Source organism: Labrus mixtus, chromosome 10 (genome assembly GCF_963584025.1).
Source record: "Labrus mixtus chromosome 10, fLabMix1.1, whole genome shotgun sequence".
Classification (NCBI taxonomy): Eukaryota; Metazoa; Chordata; class Actinopteri; order Labriformes; family Labridae; genus Labrus; species Labrus mixtus.
In genome coordinates this window covers 3,476,759-3,493,778 of record NC_083621.1, presented here as the reverse complement: position 1 = coordinate 3,493,778, position 17,020 = coordinate 3,476,759, and the positions used below count along the sequence as shown (strand labels likewise).

General features: G+C 39.4%; 1 long non-coding RNA gene across 1 annotated transcript; it reads right to left on the bottom strand.

The window, feature by feature from the left end:
* Positions 1 to 1,903: 1,903 nt before the first annotated feature.
* On the bottom strand, positions 1,904 to 16,123 carry LOC132981511 (uncharacterized). Its single transcript, XR_009674581.1, has 2 exons — positions 16,074 to 16,123; positions 1,904 to 2,078 (listed from the first exon to the last, which is right to left on the bottom strand). It is a non-coding gene; the product is annotated as an uncharacterized LOC132981511 (long non-coding RNA).
* Positions 16,124 to 17,020: the final 897 nt, after the last annotated feature.

The following is a 17,020-nucleotide window of genomic DNA, read 5'->3' as shown; positions in this document are numbered from 1 at the left end:
AACATGCAAGATTTAGCCACAGGGATCTGTCAGCTGGTCAGACTGAGGTAAACACACAGAAAACACTTAACAAGAACTAATGAGCTCTTATACACACTCGCTGTTTCTGTGAAATTTACCAACCTTAGAACTGTCACGGCTGACAGCAGCATTACAGATAAGATTAGCTTTTTCCACATGCCTGTATCCACACTGGCAGAGAGGCGTGTGTTGTTCTGTTGTGTTTTGTACAATGTTAGTTGTTACTCAGTGGGGGGTATGCTGGAATCCAAATCGTGCTGGAAAGGTACCATATCAAAATTTGGGTCGTCTGTCTTTCCTAGTTGGCAGCAGGACTGTAGGCTGGCTTCCACATGCAATTGTCTTTAACAAACAGGACAACAATTCTCTGCTGTTACAGCCGAAGCCCAAAAAGGTTTTTAATCTCCCTAAATGGAACATGGCAATAAATTACAATTAGTAAATGTTCGCTGAACTTTATTTCACCAAGACAAAAATGTGTCACTGAAAAATTGGTCTTAGGAGCCGAGTGTAAACTGGGTCAGAGTAAAAGTTTAAACACATGTCACAGATGGTTACATTTCTAACATTACAATTTAAATTTTTCCGGCGCAGATGGCCTAGCTAGACTCTAGTGGTTGGGTTGCACCACATGTATGGAGGCTATAGTCCTTAAGCAGGCGGCCTGGGTTCGAGTCCGCCCTGTTGCACCCCCTGCATGTCCCTGGTTTCCTATTCTATCAATAAAGTCCTATCCAATATAAGGCAAAAAGCCCAAAAATAAATCTTTAAAAAATATATATGTTTGCCTACACTGCCGTAATAATGAATAAATACTCTGAATTACTACTCCTGAATTAACTTGAAGATTTACTAATCACAGTTTTTCTATAAAATCAGAAAAGAAAGCATAATTCAAGTTTTGCTTAATTCACTATACTGTTGGACATGCAGGTATCAAACACATTAGCTTGTGTTAGCGTGCAGTAGATTGTAGGGTCGGTAGAAAGCACTAAACGTACACCATGCATCCACTTCTTGGGGCGACAGGTCAGGAGGAGGGGCCCACTTTGAATGTTGTGTTAACAAGCTGCAACAAACAATGTTACTGACTCCACCTTTAAAAGGTAAAGGTCATAACAATTTAACAATATCATTTTTATAAAAAAAAGTAAACGATACCCTCCTTTTGATGGAAATCCAAAGCAGGTGCCCTCCCTCATACAGGCTTCTATATATTCTCTAAATGGAGCTGCTGCTTGGCTTTATGTAAGCCGTGCAGTCCTGCAATGTGTATCATCTTTGACAAGTGTGGTGGGGTCTTTAGAAGTGCCAAGTATCAGAAGTTGTTCCGTTATTTAGACTTTAGTTTGGGGACATGCAAAATTTCAAGCCGAGCCTTGAAGCTGAATATTTGGACAGAACTTTTGCGAGGCCCCCCACCATCAGAAGCTATACAACACTCCTCCGTTTAATGTTTGCAAACTGACCTTGAGGTGCACTAACCAACAGATGCCGTATGCTCTGAGTCAAAGTCAAATGGTACACTGGATGTTTCATGTTCACTGAGCTGCTTTTCTCTGAACCGAGCAAAGACAATTATATATTCAACAACAAATAATTTATAGCAGACTGAGGGGCTTCAGTCATCGTCAACACTTCATTGTTCTTCTCATCCAGTCAATTATTTGATAAGGAATTACAGTCACATCACTTCAGTCAATGCAGACTAAACAGCTGCACACTGTTGACAGTTAATGAGTAAAAACATGTTTCTCACTTTCATGGATTTATGAAGCAGTAGAGACACACAAGAGAACGTTTCAAACTATCGGTATACAGTAAATCATTTGACGTCAATGTGTTTACCACTTTAAGTTATCATGACTCCATTATTGTGTAATTTTCCATTATTGTATTTTTTTTATTTAACTGATGTAAATATGTTTGATTTGATTTTTAACTTCTATTTTTATTTTTAATAATTGTATTCCCGTCCCCTGTTTTCTGGAGCTGCTGTAATGCACAAATTTCCCCCACGGGGAATCAATAAAGTTTATCTTTATCTTTATCTTTATCTTTATCAGGTTGTGGAGTCATTGCTCCTAACAAGGGTATTTACTGCAAAATGTCGACTCTGTAATTAGTCGGTCAGATGGTTCAAATTCAGTGAGGGTTATCTTGTCCTGAACACAGGCAAACTTCATTTCAAATTGAAGCATGAAAATCAGCAAAACATGACTTAGAAGGCTTTTATGGGGCAGCAACGGTCAGCCAAATCTTTGCTAATGAGCTACTGCTGATTGGCAGGTGATGCTGGAGCCAAGTTGGAGCTGATTAGTCCAAATTAGAGTCCAGTTCCTACAAACTAGGACAAAATCTAAAATGAACCAGATTCTGACCATTCAACAAACACTAATAAGACACTTCTACAAGACCATGGTGTATTCTTCAACACTAAAATATCGATGAAAACATGCATTATGAATGAAGTGGAAGGTCAGACAGACGATAATCAAGCACGCATTGTAGGGATCTGCATTTTCAGTCAAATTACTGTTCATAAGTCACTGGCCAGTGACTCATGTTCTCACAGATGGACTGAGATGTACAACAGTTTGTTAGCTCGATGCTAACACATAATGGGAATTGCCATTAACAGGTTAAGCTTGGCAATTGCGGTTCTTTCAAAAAAAGTGTTTTAAGTTCATGATGTTAAATAAAATAGATCGACCTTAAGTTTAGAGATGCTACTTTCTTAGCATTGTTTTCACAATCTGTAACGCTACAGTTGTACCCTGACACTAATGCTTTCTTCTTTTGTTATTGAATTACGTTTAATGACGTTCGTAAAAGCTTTCATGGACAACAGCCAAGGTCTGGCAGTACCGCACAGCTACGGGCTAGTAAAAATAATGGGAAAATATTTTTTTTGAAGATTAAATATTTGTCTTTAAAATCAAACCCTACTACAAAATGATAGTTTTAGTAACTTTGCAATATTTTTCTTTATTGGTCAATAATTAGCGCCACATGCTATGATAACCCAGTTTCAGCTTCTCTTAAAGTCAAATAAAGAGCCTTTTTCATAAACTCTGATGGGCATTATCACTCCCTCCACGCGTATCGCAGCAATCAGTGAACCTGGGAACAACCCGCTCAGAGTTTCTTCCAATCACTAAGGGTGTTCCACAAGGTTCAATCCTCGGTCCAGTTCTTTTTACAATTTTTTTTCACAATATTATTTAATCTTTGTCTAGCTGCCATTCACATGCTCATTTATATGCAGATGATACAATACTTTTATCCCTTTTACACACTAGGAATATTCTTTATAAATGACCAGTATCTGCCCGTAACTGTTTTATCTGATTTCTTTGTTGACTAATTTTAATAGTTATTTCATGCTTTCAAATTATTTTTGTTTTATTTTATTATGCTTATATTTATTTTATTTCCTGTGGTAGCTTTAACTCATTGTGTTGTCATTCATGTATTTGTCACTCTCAATGATCTCTCTGAGAACTAAAATGAAGGTTGATGATGTTGAAGATGATGTTTCAAACAAAGACATCGATCAATTAATAAATAATAGCAATAATTGTAGTTGCAGGGCCACAACACATCCTGCATGCATGTAATTGTACAGCACTTTACAAAAATGTAAGGGCAGAAGGGGCCGTTGGTGATTATTTCAGCATCTAGGGAGCAATGTGGCATGACTAACATGGATCGTGTGTTGATGTAATTGCCTCACACTTTGCCCTCGAATCACCCAAAACATTAAGAACTGCCACATCTTGATCTGATCTCAGTATTCAGGCTTTCTGGTTGTCTTAGCAGAAGCAATCACACAACAACTTGTAAAATGAAGAACTGTGATATTCTGGTTAATTCATCTCGAGAATATTTAATTATTCCGTGTTGATTTGTATGGTTACTGATTGTGCGATGTATTAATATGGAGTGTTTGCAGAAAAGCACTGCAGCTCCGTAAACGTTTTCAGCCATGTTTAATAATGTGTCCTCATTATGCTAAGAGCTGCAGGGTGTTCTCTGCTGCAACAGCTAATATAATGCCATTTTAACTTGCAAATGTTTGTTGGTTTTCTCAAATTTTGAGAGCGACCAGGAGGAGGACTGCGACAAAGAAAGTCACATGAGTTTTAGTCCTTGTTGGTTATGATGGTTGGACAACATGACAAGCCTGAGGGGGCTCTAAAACATAAAAGATAACCACCTCCCTTTCCATTTCATCCCTCTAAACGGCATACAAGATAAAACAGTATCTAAAGCTAGGCTGCTAATGTTTTTCATTTGCATTTACTGAATTTAAACACCACTAAAATCCAGCAGGGCTGAAAATTTGCTGCCATATGCCCATTCATTTTACAGATCTGAGTGACACGTTAGTGTAAAGTACTTTTTCTTCTGATCCATTCGACTCAGAGCTGCCTCAGTTCTTTTTGAATGTAAAGATGAATTGGAAAATTAGGTATGTAGGTAGTTAATTAATTTTTGCTGGGGGACATACAGTAAATATTTAATGTTTTTGTCCTTCATCTCCTCCTGTCATTCTCCTCCGCATAATACTGAAAAGCAATTTGCAGTTTCAAGCGACAGTCGAAAGATCACAGGAAAAGTTCAACTTCTCTATAATATTTCAGAACCTCACATCAGATAATCAGAAGTAACTGATCCTGATGATGATGCTGTAAATGTAATATTTTCTGAATCTAGCTTAATGTTGTGTGAAAGTGGCCGTCTAGATGCTAATGTCCTCAAGATAACTGGAGTGGACACCATTTAGATGCACACGTCGACTCAGATATTTGGTGGGCAGCTGGTGAAAATAACACAAGGCAGGAATCAGGAATACTAATATCAGGAGAGCTGATTGGCTGTTCTCCAGGGAGAGTGCAGTGGGAAAATGGGTGTAGTTGCAGTCAGTGTGCTGTCGTTGGACTTCCACTTCCCCCTGCTGTACGAGAGGTCACATGGCATCTGTGTGTGGAAAAGCCTTTAAATCTACAACAAGCAGCAGCTGCTTATGTTTCAGGGGTGTGACAGGATTAAGTGGTTTTTGTTGGATATTTGGAAACATGAGAGCAAGTGGTGTATTTCAAAAGTTTAACAGAATCTGATTTCATATTGATTCTTCCCACAATAATAAAATACTTTTATCACAAGTTAAGTTTGAGTCAATTTAGAGGCCTGTGTTCATTCACAGATATCATCATATGCCCAATTCCCACCATAGTTACATTTTTAAAAAGAAGCTTAACCCTGATTTGACTGAAAAAAGAAAAAGTCCCTGATATTTAATATTCAAGTATCTGCCTGCAGGCGGCTTGGACAGAAGCAAGTAGCAGAATTTTAAAACAAGGGTGTGTCTTAGATGTTATGCATCAATGCTTTCCCTTTGTATCTATCATATTAGATACTTCATAACTTATTTGCCCAATTTAATATATGAAGTGTTTTTTTCCCATTAAAACACACCTGAAAAAATGAAGGTGTTTTTATGATCTGCCCTGTTTTCTACCCTGCAGACACATGCTTTGAAGGTAGGAAATCTGAAAGGGGGATGATTTTGAAATTAAAAAAAAATCTCTTTTTAAAAACTAGTATCTTCAAAAGGTATTTTTTTTATGTGTCTTCAAAAGCGGGGTCGTCTTATAATCAGTGTCTTCTTGTATTCAGGCAGATACAGTAATTCATTCATTCATAAATTTCCACATCTATGAGCTCAGTGCAGCCTAAAATAACCACAACATTTATATCAGACATGCAATCAGAGCCATGTTGCATGTGTTGGCATGTATGCATGAACATGTGATATACTTCTCACAGATGTCAAAACATATTGCAACCCTATCACCACTTAATTATGGCTAATATCTATTCTTCTATACATCAATCACCCCTCATATTATCACAGATTTTGCCCACATTGTGCAGGCCTAAATGTGCAGGGCAGATTCGAAATGTAGCTAAATGTCCTCAAATTAGACTAACTAAATACAAATGTGTTTTTATAGTGCTGTTATTGCTCTGAAATTTGTGAAATCTAGTGCTTGAATCATCCCACTCACTCTGTTTGTCCCACTCATTTCACTCAGCCAACTCGCATGGAAATAATTTGTTTTTAGAATATGTAGTCATAAAAAAAACGCCTCCATCACTTCTCGACTGGATTGCTGCAATGGAGTACTGGTCCAGGGTACACCTAGCAGAAGCCCTGGACAGGCTCCAGTACTAGCAGAACCCAGCTGCCGTGTTTCTCACCCACATAAGCCCTGGCAGCACATCGCCCCCACCCGAATCCACCTTCACTTGCTCCCGGTCGAGTCCCGCATCACATGCAAAAATCCTCCTCCTCACCTACAAATCTCTGCATGGCATTTCACCCCAGTACCTTTTCACCCTCACACTCTGTCCCAGAACCTCTGAACCGGACACTCCTCTGTTCTCCATTCCCCACACAAACCTGCAGACCTTCAGTGTCAGCCCCCCATCTTCTAGAACAGATTTCATTCTCACTGCCAGAGGGAAAAAATGTAGTATACAAAAACAGTTATGTCTCAAATTAAACTCAACATATACCAGTGATCAAATATTATTATGGACATACTGGATTTCTGGATTTCATGGCAGATTTTCTCATGTTTCCAATTACTGGATATGTAAAAAATTGACCTCAGGGCCGCATTGAGGGTTGATGGGGGCCGCATGTTGCCTCGGGACGCCAGTTGCCCACCCCTCCCTCTAGAACTATCTCCCGCCGGGCAGTTATCCACAATGCTACATCCTCAGAAATATTCAAATCACTTTTGAAAAACCAACCTGTTCAACTTGGTTAATCGTGTTGTGTCGTTTGTGTGTTCTGATGTAAAGCATCCTTCGGTCACTTCAAAGATGCTACACAAATTCAAGCTATTATTATTATTATAATAATTATTATTATGTAATGGCTCCGACTTCACCCCCCTGCCAGCATAGACTATGGGTTAGGCAGTGACAATAATAAACTTGCCACTTACAATTATATTGCATACAGCGCCTGATGACAGTTGTTATTCAGAATATAGTCTTTATACACTAGAGATCAGCTACTGTGTGACCTTTCTTTAACAAAGGGTACATAATCGAGTGACTCACACAGGAACAATCCTAAGCCAGAAATGCATCAAGGATAAGACACGTCATGCGATGCAGAAGATAATTGTGTATTTTCATATTTGAAATGTGAGGCACCAGACTAAGCAGATGAACATGACAACCAATGTGGTTTAATGTAGCAGGAGTAAGAAATGAACAGCAGCTCAGAGTATAGATGCAATTAAGATATGCCGAACAGAAAAGTGTGGTTAAAAATGAGAATGCAATATGTGACAGACAGCTGTTCAAGATTTCCAGGAAGCCAAAATATCATGAAAATAATTCTAAAAAGCATCGCCTGCGTGCAAAACAGTAGAAAAAGACGATAGGCCTACTGGATAATAATATACTCTGCAACAGACAATTGTAAGAAAACGAGGGGGGAATATGCAAAGCTTATTTTATTTATTAGACTCAGGAGAATTTCCACTATGTAAACAAACAACATGAAGGCATCCAAATGCACCTGCCAAACAACCACCAATGAACAATGAGCTTAGCCGCAGAAAAATAAGCTCATTAACAATTAATTCCAATGCAAACAAACGTGCACAAATATCAAAAGCAGCAGCATCCAAACAGAAATTAACAGCTTAAATATATGTTGACAAAAATCATAATAAAGAGGCAGGGAAACAGCCAGCAGTGTCAACAGCCTCATAACAAGATCATACTCTGTAAGTGAACATGCAGAGCCAAGAAGACATCAACAGCTGACAATAATGAGCAAAAGAAGCAGAACTCCGCTTGTTAAAGTGAATCAGTTCATGTTGTCCGAGGTTCCAAGGTGTGCAGACAGCAGTACAGGAAACTTCTGGGGTGACGTGAGGACTTTCAAAACCGGAATATTCCTACACAAGATATCCTGAGGTTAGCGGATTGAACCGGCCATCCTTCCCTTCGTTAAAGCCTCCAGTCTATATGACTTTAAAATATGAAACGATAAATGATTTATGAGGAGGTCATTTTAATTCAGCGACAAATAGGGGGAGTTTTGACGCCAGTTCAGGTGAGTAGGCGGTGGCCACTGTGAGCAGGTGCAGCTAATTTAAAAGGTGTGCGTCCAAGTCCATCTGTAAAGTTAAAGTTATCACAAAATATTTTTTTCTTCTTTTCTTTTTGAATGTTTTATATTCCGATTTTAAATCATCATAAACTATGCCCTAAGCAACATCCAAAAAACTCCTGTCCTACCTATTCCATCCCTATCCCCTACCCCATGTCTTAGTTTCTTGAAATAACATTTGTTTCAAATAATTAGTAAAATATTCAAAATAAATGTTAATTTGTAAAATTAATGCTATAAGGCCCAAAAGAATGACTAAAGCCCAATAAAGCAAAAATGTGGTAAACACATTAGGCCTAATAACTAAAAAAAGAGAATATTTTTAACTCAATATAAAATGAAACACCCTAAATCATGACATGGTATTTTAAAATAATGACCCAATTTATTAATATTATCTTTCTTTTTTAAGTGTTTTTATTGTCTCACAATAATAAGTAGACTATTTCAGTCTTGTACTTTATTATATAATAAGCCAGTTAAAATAAGAATTAGAATCGTTCTGACTGTAATGAGGTGTTCACTCAAATTGTAGGTAATCTCCCAAAATAATGAGAACATTGATATTTTACATAATGGGATTTTTTTTTTTTTAAATAATGAGTTGGTTTCTTAAATAAAGAAGTGTTACCACATGACAATGGCAGAGTTAGTGATGTCGGGTCATTCTACTGACCCTGATATTTGCAGAGTCTCTCTAAACACATATTGACAGAAGCACAGGACCATTAGAGGAAGATAAATTAAACGTACCTCTCATTAGATGCAATTAACAAAGCTCTTAGCCTTTGGTCTATTTCAGAAACATCACCTCTTTTACCAGCCTTTATAAATGTTCTGAATCTTTCAGTCTGTGCTCTCATAGAAGTCTTCGATCCGTCCATTATGTTAAAATGATCATGTGTGCTTGGAGCACAATGGGGCTTTACACTAGAATAACAACAGTCCAAATGCATGTCAGGACAGAGCTGCACCCAAAGAAAGAAGATGAACAGCAATTTATGTTCAATGATGAACTAGTATTTAGTGGAAAGAGCGATCGATCTACTTATGTCTGCTGCATAGATTTGTATTTTTAACTGCTTACTGGGGCTGCACTAGACCCTTTTTGGAGGAGAACAAGTCTACTGTTATTACACAAGAGAGGATCTGGAACAGCTCTCAGTCCTGCACCTTGTGGAGCTAAAGCAGAGGCTGGAGATGGTCTGCAGCTCTCACAGCGCACCGCAGAGGAGGTGGGAAAATGATGTTGCTTAAGAAGGAGAGTTCAGTTTAGTCCTAATCCTCCCGTCTGCTGGTGCCTCCAGGCTGTCCAGAGCTTTTTTACACCAGTTTGTTTATCCTGCCTACCTCCCCCGCTGTGGTGCTGCCTCCCGAGCACACAGCTAAACACAACACAGCTGATACATACTGCAGAGAGAGGATTGAGGATGTCAGTCAAATCTTTTGAAAAGAAAATGTAGAAAGGTGTTTTTTTAACCTAATTATGAGTCGACATGTGTCCAGAAGCATCCAAATCTGGCTTCTTCTTTTTTTTCAATTTGTCTCAGAAGAAATGCATGAAGTAAATATGGAGAAAAAGAACAGGTACGCATGTGTTCATACACAGGTTACATTGACTGCTTACATTGCCAGGGGCCAGAACAAGATCTTCAGTAGACTTAACATGTTCCCCTACAGGTATATTGAAAAAAAAAAGATCTCTTCAACATTCAACTCTTTATGCATACCAAACCATTGGACGCCCCCATTTTAAAGCTTTTGCTCTGTTGTGCACTTTTGAAATGTATGTGCATTATATGAAAATTAGATGGGCTCTGACACGGTTCACTGTTGATTAAATCAATCTGTATGAGACATTTTTGAAGTATCATATTGGAGTTACAGCTCCACATCACTACATGATGTTGACCTGCTGATTATGGGACGTCTGCAAAGGAGCAATGTGTAGGATATCTACTGAATGAAATGATAAAGGTATCTTACTGTATGATCAGACGTTAAGGAAACATGCTGTGTTGAAGTGCTGGCTTCTCTGACAACAATGCAGCAGCCGGTATGTCCTCCTTCAAACTTTAGATTCTGCTCCTGAATGCTCTGGATTTGTTTGGACCAGAGAAGACGGTTTTAAGGCGCCCCCCCCCCCCCCACACAGTCGTTTTGAACGCCCCTCGGTTTGCCAGATATGAGAGCAGTTCGAGGATCGATATTGGAGATGCTTTTTGAAAAATGGAGAGAGGTTAGAACACAGAAAGGTTTACAGACCCATGCAGAGCTGGATAAACACTGAAGCTTCAGTGTCCACCACATGGTGACCTGTGTGAGCATCGACTCTAGAGGGGGGGGGGGGGGGGAATTTACACTGCAGTACCCATTTTAAACACTAGTGGTCAGAGTTACAGATTGCTCCTTTAAAATAATCAACTCTGAGGATATCTAGTTTGTTCTGTTCTGGCCAATGACACATGAATAATCAGCTGATTGTGTCGGTGTTAAATGAAGATAACACCTGTTACTTTATATATTCATGCTGCAGGTGTTTGTCTGGGAAGAAAAGGTTGCAGTAACAGGATCAACAAGGATTTGGCAGGTATGTCATACATAACAGTTTTTCAACGATTGTGCCATCTTTGGTTTAAAGTGTGAGAAACCTGTTTTATGATTTCTCTATTTCTATTCTAGAGAGTCACATTTTTGACTGTATGTCCTCCGACATGCTGCAGGTTCGTCCCGTGTCCCCTCGTCTGCCCCCTCGTTCCAGGAGTCTCTCTTGTGAGTTTTTCCAGTCTATGACCACTTCCTGTTTTCTTTGACCGTTAACATTTCGCTTGCTCCTTCTTGGATTTGTTTGTCCTTGATGACCTGTTCACCTCTGTGTTTGTATCTTACTCGGCCCTGTGTGAGCTGTGCTTTTTATGGTCCATCATTCTGCTTCGACTGGTTGTGATATCCGAGGAATATTTAAACAATTCCATGTGACGTTTTCCTTGCAATTTTGTGACTTTCCACCTTTATTTTTTTAACTACATAACTTGGTCAATTAAAGGTTTGTAGTCAGCAGGTGAGCTGCAGTTAGCAACAGCTCGGCTTGCAGCCCCTAAAGCTTTGCTGTAAACATTTAAAGAAACACAGAAAAAAGCAGGCCATCATCACCAACGATCTTAAGGAACCTAAAGGAGCTGAGACATACATGAACTACCGCAGTCATATGAACTCTGAACAAAACAACCCTGAAAACAAGCTCATCACCTTTACTTGTAGGTTAGTATCTGTAGGTAGAACCACTTTCCCAGCCTCCGCTTAAGTCCTGTCCACCAAAGAAAAGCGTCCGACGGACTCTGATTTTGAATTTGAAAGTGTTTTTTTTTTTTTGGCATTATCAGATTCAGAAATATTTATTTATCTTAGAAGCCTAACCTAGATTACAGCCTACCAAATCATAAGAACAAGAACAAATCAAACAAACAGACAAGCTCAGTCAACAGCTTCCAACCGGGTGTGAATGATCAATTTCATAATATGAAGCGATCTATATTTTGACATATTAGCTGGTACATTTTATTTGTCCCCAGCCCACTTGTTTCCACCTCAAAGGACCACTCAGATAATAAGCCTGTAATTAAACCTGGCTGGGATGGTTTTGTGTCCATGGAGAGAAGCAGAAATAGCAGCAGAACGAATGCTGGCTTTATGTTGAGAAGAGAGAGCCTCAGATTAATAGAGAGAATCAGAAACAGACCTCCATCAGTCTCTCTCTTTCTCTCTCTCTCTCTCTCTCTCTCTCTCTGAGCACTGACGGACATGAAAGAGCCGTCTGATGCTCTGACCTGTGAGTTTACCTTTTGTTCACTCTGAACTATATGTTCTTGTGCGCGGCAGGCTTTCTTCTGATCTGGCCTTTCAGTGAATTCAACCATGAAAAAAAAAAAAGTAGAGTTCTGAGCCTCCATCGTGATCCGTCTCGCGTTTGATTCTCTCTCGTTTTGATCTATATTTGTATCCTTTGTTTTTTTTTCGATGAAGCTTCCTGTTTGTTTAAAGCGCTTTAACAGTCAACGTGGTGTGACAACAACCACACACCATCTACACCTCTGCTGTAAACACCTGAAGCGTTTTAATGACAAAACGGACTCTGTCACGCTGAATAAATTGTCATAAAATGTTTGCCTTCTAATCACAATAATTATAATAATTATAATTTATAGGCAGGTTTCATTAAACTGGAAAAGCAACAATAATACATAAAGTTATTATATATTCTGGCTAATGGGTTTTCATGTTGTTTTTCTTATGATTCATCACTTTTAAAGTCCCAATCATATTTTAAACATGACAGAATATTTAGCATTGGATACACTTTAGTTATTAGAATCAGAATCAGTGTTTATTGCCAAGTACATTTACACATACAAGGAATTTGGATCGGGTGTTTTGGTGCAAAATAATGAACAAGGAAATACATAAAAAATAAAAGCAGCAGAGTTCCTGCTGACAGCTTCAATAGAATAAGGTTCTCTGTACTGCAGGAACATGTATTCCTCCTAGAGTCCATCAGAAAACATTGGAGATAAAACAGTAATAGACAACGAAAATAGACTAAAACCAGTTTCAATACAAAACAACAGTAGACGGTTTATTTCAGCTGATGTGACATTTTCCCCAACTTGTTTTTTTTTTTTTTTTTAATTGCATTTGTTCATTTTTTTTTTTAACTGATGCACAACCCAACATGCAGATGCTGTTGTCCTCAAAGCAGACGGCCTGGGTTCAAATCTGGACTTTGGGGGGTCGGGGGGATTAGCAGAGAGAATCACTCCCATGATTCCCCGCCAGCCTCGATGTCATCTTTTGAATGAGAGCCCCCTGGTGGCGGAATTTAAATCCTGAGTGTTTTAGCGTTTGAGATGGATGAGTTGTCAGAGTTGAATATTTGCGGTTTTTAAAAAAAGCCAGATGTTGATTTAGAAGTTAAAGAAATAAATTGATTTATATTTTATGTCAAGCAAGTAACCAATGAAACAAACAGAGAGGCCACAGAGCAGCAGAGACGACAAACACCTGAGCTTTGACATGTCCCCTGCTTATCCTCCAATCACTTGTGCTTCCTCTAATAATGACCAGCAGGAGTGACCCCCCCCTTATGTGGGCCACTTACCAGAGCAGCACGACAGTGTGCAGGTGAGCCGACCTATGAGAGGTGGGACGTGATGTGAGAGGAAAATGTCTGTGGCCCTTCAAACCCAGTTAGACTTAACAGCCAATTAGTGGTTCAGATGGGAGGTGAATGTCAGCTCATTGTTATGATGACTGTCACAGCCTCTGGATTATACAGCATCCCAGCCTGAGGGGAGAAACGCTGAGTACTGGATTTGAAATGTTGTGACAGCCACTCAGGATGCTGCCACCGATAAGGTACAACGAGAAATCGACTTATTACTGATTATTGATTGTGATTGAGTTGAATTTTAAAATTTGCATTGACAAAATAATTATAAAATATGTAAGTTAAGCCGTGCACCGACTTAAGATGGTGCTGTTGACACATGAGACTGAATGTGCAAAACCTAAAGAACCATTCATAGATGAAAATGTGTCAGATGCTAAATCAAGCAGCCAGTTAGCTTAGCTTAGCTAAAACATGTGAAACAGGAGGGAACAGCTAGCATTGTTTGTCCAAATGTTACAAAAACTCCTTAAAAACTTCTGATATTTTCAGGGTGAGCTGTAACTGTGAACGCAAACAGACACACTTTTTCCCTCAGACTTTATCTAGAGTTTCTCCTGCCAGCCTCCAAGTATTTTCTGCAGAGAGTCAGAGTGAGCTGATGTGACGACACAGCCGGATATAATCAGGAGAATTTAACCTCGAGGAAGTGGGGGGGGTGACATCTACTCCCTGCCATCTTATATAAAGGCAAATATTCTCAATATAACATCGCATAGGGGACTCTGTGGCATCGTCCTCCACTTCTGTGTCATTCTTTTTACACCATCATCCAGAAACTTTCATACATGCACAATGACATACAGTGCAGTATGTTCAAGCTAAAGGCCCGAACATTAGCTCCTTGTATTACCTTTGACGAGTAGGTAGCAGTATTTTCTAGCAGCTCTCCTTAACCTTTAACAGTTTAGAGTTGTGATCCCAGAAGGATTTCTCCTTTGTTTTCCTGCCGTTCCTGTTGTCCACACTTCCTTACTGCTGGAGGTGGAGGTCGGAGCAGGACGTGCATGAACGAGGCATGGTTTAGGGAAGTGGTTCTCTGCGTGTGTTTGGAAGAAAAATGCTGTGTAAAAGTCTATGAAGTCCAAACCGCACCATTTTTCTTTAAATAAATATGATTGATTAAAAAATATAATACATTTTAGGTCGCAACTTTTCATGAAGGAGTAGTCGGTGGGTCCTGAAGCCCGACCAGTTGAGAACCACTGGTTTAGGGGATGACACAGTCCGATGATGGTGGCTGGCAGTCGGGCGGTGGTTGAATCAAATTAATCTTTACATTAGAGATTTCTGAAAATATTTTAAAAAGAATTCAAACAGTATATTTAAAATTTCAGACGGAAAATCCCAACAAAAAAACCTGGCATCTTTAGCTTTCCGTTTCCCTCCTTAAAACTAAATGGCTGTTGTAAATGTCAACATGGATTATAGTGAAGTTATTAATGGATTTAAACACCTCTGCTTACACTGCAGCTACAAACTGAGGGGAGGATAACGGCGCTTCAATGATCCCTGTGGTGGAATCAGATATTATGACATTAGCCGTTTTACTTTTGACATTTTCAACAATAATCCCCCGGTGTCACTGAAATATTCACATTTTTTTGAAACAATGCAGAAACATAACACATGCGAGTGAATGATCCCCAGGTGTAAATCTCTGCTCATTGCTTTACAATAGACTCTTTCTGTTTTGTTTTGCATTTATAGATATCGCCCCTCAGTACGTTGAGAGCTTTCATCACATGCTAACACACTCAGCAGTTGCGGTGTGTTAAAACGGAAGGGCCGTCCTCTTCGCTCTGCATGCCAACGAGCTCATTGTGAGTCAGGTTTGTAACGCGGATCCATGGGCGGTGGTGGTTCCCTTTAAAAGAACCGTTTGAATTCAGAGCATCTCAAAGCATGGCTCACAGCTATATTTACAGCTTGGATAGCGATCAAATGGGATCCTCCAGGCTGCATGAAAAGGAGCAGAACGCAGCATTTGAAAACACACAAGGGAATGAGTCACTTATTGAGTTTCATGCTTCCTACACATTTGCTTCCCTCCAGCATTGATTTTTTTTTTGGCTGGATGTAAAGCTTTTGTGTTTTTAAACTGAAGATGTTAATGATGAAAGTGTACAATATATGACTAAACACAGCTGAGAACAATAGTTTAGAACAAACTTATTGTAAAGTGATGTGATGTTACTCCTATTCATTTAACCTTCAAAAGACGTTCTCATATTAGGAGCAGGTGGCACAGCTGTTAGGTTGAGTGTATGGAGGCTGAAGTCCTCCAAGCGAGCAGGCTGGGTTTAAATCCGACCTGTGGCTCCTTTCCTGCACATCATTCCCCTCTCTCTCTCTCTCTCTCTCTCTCTCTCTCTCTCGATCCACTGTACAGTCAATATATGTTTCAGGCTGTTCATACTTTCATACTATTCAAACTAACTATGACGTCACACTGAGTATGTACCCTCGTATGATCCGAAATCATAGTACGCAATGTTGTGAAATATCTGGATGTTTTGTTAGCTCAGCCAGGATTATTAAAAAAAAAATTTTGTTGGGACTTTTTTTGCCTTTAATGTAGAGACAGGACAGTGGATAGAGTCGGAAATCTGGAAGAGAGACAGTGTGGAATGACACGCAGGAAAGGAGCCACAGGTGGGACTCGAACCCGGGCCGCCCGCCTGGAGGACCACAGCCCCCATACATGGGGCGCGCGCACCGACCACCAGCGCCCAAGCCAGGATTTTTAAGTATGAAACGAGGGGGGAACACTGGTCATTGTCACGTTCAGGGAAAACAAGGAGAGGAACCAACAAGTTGAACAACTAATAAAGATCAAAATGGTGAAACAAAAAGCTTTTTTTTTTTTCAAGTAGAAAAAACACAAAGTTCAAAAAAGTCCAACAAAAATCCACAGTGAACAACGAGGAGCTACAAGGATGAATAACAAGGATAGGTAGACGGGGTGCTGATAGTGTAGTGGTTAGTGCACGCATCCCAAGTACAGAGGATATTGTCCTCCAAGCAGGCTACCTGGGTTCGAATCCGAACTTTGGTTCCTTTCCTGCATGTATTCTCTACTCTCACTCTCCCTGAGTTCCGACTCTATCCACTGTCCTGTCTCTACAATAAAGGCACAAAAAAAAAGGTTAGGAAGAGACGTTTCTTGGACTGACATCAGGGCGATCAAGATGGAGGGAAACCAGACAAAGAGAGGAAGCAAGACAAGACAAGAAACACAAGAACTACAAAATAAAACAGGAAACACTAAAGACTAAAATAGGGAAATGTGCACACAGTGAAAAGAGAAACACGAGGATAAAAATGACAAAATAAGCTTTACCGAGGAATATGACCAGTAAGACACACAGAGGGATTACAGCAACACTGCAAAAAATACAAGAACACTGGGATGAATGTCAAAATAAAAGAGTAATTTAAATCTTAACACTGAAATAAACAACCACACAAAACAAAACCAAGAACTTGTGAAGGTTTTGTGCTGAACTAAGACGGCATGTTGCTAGCTAAATAAAACTGTCTAGTCATGATTGTACAGTGAGGTAATT